We start from the raw sequence: 3,405 nt of genomic DNA, 5'->3' as shown, positions 1-3,405 counted from the left end.
AAGCTTATGTGTCAAGATTATATATATGTATATATACATATGAGGCATGTTTCATTTCTTTTTTATTCTCTAACGGCTTCGGCCAAATAAAGCAATAATAATAATAATAATAATAATAATAATAATAATAATAATAAAATTTAAATTTTGTCTAATCAAAATAATTTTTGATAAATAATTTAAATTTAATAAAATAAATAGCAATTAAATTAAATTTTAATAATTATAAAATTTTATTTAATTATTTTTGTTGAAAATAATTTTCTTAAAAGTTACATTTCAATATAATATAATAATTTATAAATAGTCAATTATTTAATTTTTAAAAATTTGGAGTCTTACATCCTACCCCACTTATAAAATTTTTTGTCTTCGAAAATTGATATAATAAAATAAGTTCAGACTCTACAAAAAGAAAATATGGTTCACGAAGAATAATACAGGTCACGCCAAGAATGTATGTTCGAAAATATTCAAGTGAACAGATAGAAACACAATCAGGCAAAGAAACATATGAACGATAAGGTATGGTCGAAAAATAATCAGATAAATTTTCGGAAAAATTCAAGGAAGAAAATTCTAATGAAGATAATGAAGGAAGAGATGACACGAGTTCGTGTAACATGAATAAAGAGAATACGTCGAAATGAATTCTTAAAATGCAACTTCTAATGTTCCCAGATCCCGTGTGTCGCATAACCTATTATTTTTATCTTGTCTATGATAATCCGTTAGTGTTCCCATATACACAAGTCATCAGTATTAAGTTGGCAAGACCTAATACTATAAGAAATGCAACGGTCGACTAACAGCATTAATCAATAAACAGTCATGCATATAAAACTCAAACTCTTGTCATTAGGACAAGTCCTTTTGCATGATAGATACTCAAAGTATGCAGTGAAGCATAATCAGTCCATTCCTAAGGCTCTAACAGGAACGAACTGCTCTGATACCATAATGTAACACCCTAACTTATAGCACGTCACGATCGTACCAAAAGTAAGGAGTTATTAACCTGTTTTCTTTTATTATCTATTTAATATTGAGCCTTTACGTCGATATCGCGTTTCAGTTTTTAAGAAAATTTTAGAGAATTATTTTTGGTAATTAAAATCACATATCAAAGATTTTCAAATAATAATAATCACATAATTACTAATAATAATAAATATTGTACAAAAAAATCAAAAGGAATTTCAGATACAATTTCTATCGCTCTGTATAAAAATAAAATCCTAATAACAAAAGCGAGGGAATTCTATGAAAGCAACTCAACACATAACTTAACTCAAATAAAACTAATAACTGTTCGCAGCTTCAAATTGAGCCCTCGAGCCTGTGTCACTGAAACGGTGGAAGATTTTGGGGTGAGAACAAACCACACGTTCTCAGTAGGGAATGGAAATGCCGTAAAAATAATGAAATAAAGTGCAAATAATTAACTTTACTCAATAAAACTATATTTTTATCAAACTCTTTGAAAATACTCTTGGTTCTACTTTAGCTAACCAATGACCTCTTTTTAAAATCTCTAAACTCAAAACAAATTCTAAATATAAAACTATTTATATTACCCGTTACTCAGCCACATACTTAATCCTCAGTCAAATGTCAATTCGTAATCACTTTAATACATTTACAAACAAATAGTACAAGCAAGAGATTCAATTCAATATACAAGCAAGTCACAACAAGACAAATAGCACAATCACAAAGAAATAAGACAAGCAAGCACAATCAAATGCAAATGTACAACCAACATGATGCATGTCTATCCCTAACACAGGCCATGAGCTGATGTGTCGGTTGCCTACCCGCTCCCGACATTACCCGGGTACAAGTCCCAGATATGACTTTCCAGATGCATACAGTGTGCTTATAAGTCAAACGGCTAGGCCGCATACAGTGTGACTTTAAGTCGTACGGTTAGGCCGCATACAGTGTGACTTCCCAAATCAATAAGCGTACATCTGAAAAACAGTTCTCAGTTTGTGGACATCCCCACTTTACATTTGGCACTAAGACCCAAACAATGTAACATCTGCTCTCCTGTGGCAGACAATCTCTTTAAGTTAATATGTTCTTTAAATCCTTGTTCTCTGCTCTCCTGTGGCAGAGATTCCTTTTCTTAAAAAAAAAAGAGCTCAAAACAATACTTAAAACAAAATCTCTCCTTACAAAATTGGATTTCAAACATTTTGTTTTTCTTAATAAATCGAGTTTAAAACAATAGAGTACACCTTTTCTCAACTAAATAAATCTTAAATAATTTAATTTTCCAAAATAAAATCTTTTAAAATAACTTTTCAAATAAAACCTCAGATTTTATAAAATTTTGGCAGTATTTCCTCTAAAAGTCACCAGCCTTTTTCTCAACAATTCTCAAATCAGTGAAATTCTTAATAATCAGAAAACAGTCACAAATAAACCGTCATCACAATAAATCCAGACCTAGCACAAGCCTAAATCAATTCAACGCTCAATACAATATCAGCTGATCAAATTAACATATCCAGTAACCAATAATTTCTCAAACAAGCTTGTAACAATATCCACTATCATTAAGTAAATCTCAATTTCACAACAATCACATTTTCACAACCTCAGTCCAAGCTGAATTCTACCAATTAATCTCTCTTAACAACTAAACCAGTCACATTCACAGCAATAATCCATACTCAATCACATCATTATTAATATATATATATATATATATATATATATATATATATATATATATATATATATATATTTGCAATTATCTAATTAACTTTGTAGGCATTCTAATCTAAAAATGTTTAACTTTAAAAAATAAATCTCCTACCTCCGTATGAAATCAAAGTCAACAAAGATTTCGAAAAAACTTTTTGACCGAGCTGCTGAAGAGAAAAACGTCAGAAATCGTCTGTACTTCCTAGAACTCCAATTGACCGAACTCAAGAGAAAAGAGAACTACGTTACCGTCAGCTTTTACCGAACAAAAATAACGTCAACGTGTAAAAGAGGACAATACGAATACTTTTACCGAATTAGATATTTTATTGGAGTTACAAATCTCAAAAAATCAAAGTTGGAAGGATTGAGATTCCATGGCTTTCTTTCTCTCTTCCTCACGGCATTCTCTTTCTTTTTCAAAGAAAATGGTTCGGTCATGCTGGGAGAAAGGATGATTAATGGTGATGAATTAATATTAAAGTAACACATGGAAGCTTATGTGTCAAGATTATATATATGTATATATACATATGAGGCATGTTTCATTTCTTTCTTTTATTCTCCCGCGGCTTCGGCCAAATAAAGCAATAATAATAATAATAATAATAATAATAATAATAATAATAAATTTAAATTTTGTCTAATCAAAATAATTTTTGATAAATAATTTAAATTTAATAAATAAAT

General features: G+C 29.5%; 1 long non-coding RNA gene across 1 annotated transcript; it reads right to left on the bottom strand.

Annotated features, from left to right (window-relative positions):
• Positions 1-1,138: 1,138 nt before the first annotated feature.
• Positions 1,139-3,120, bottom strand: LOC140175482 (uncharacterized). The gene is made up of 2 exons (XR_011866295.1): positions 2,828-3,120; positions 1,139-1,347 (listed from the first exon to the last, which is right to left on the bottom strand). It is a non-coding gene; the product is annotated as an uncharacterized lncRNA (long non-coding RNA).
• Between the last annotated feature and the right edge of the window lie 285 nt (positions 3,121-3,405).

This window comes from Arachis hypogaea, chromosome 10 (genome assembly GCF_003086295.3).
Source record: "Arachis hypogaea cultivar Tifrunner chromosome 10, arahy.Tifrunner.gnm2.J5K5, whole genome shotgun sequence".
NCBI classification, from domain to species: Eukaryota; Viridiplantae; Streptophyta; class Magnoliopsida; order Fabales; family Fabaceae; genus Arachis; species Arachis hypogaea.
The sequence above is the reverse complement of the archived record's forward strand: the minus strand, read 5'-3'. Positions and strand labels throughout refer to the sequence as shown.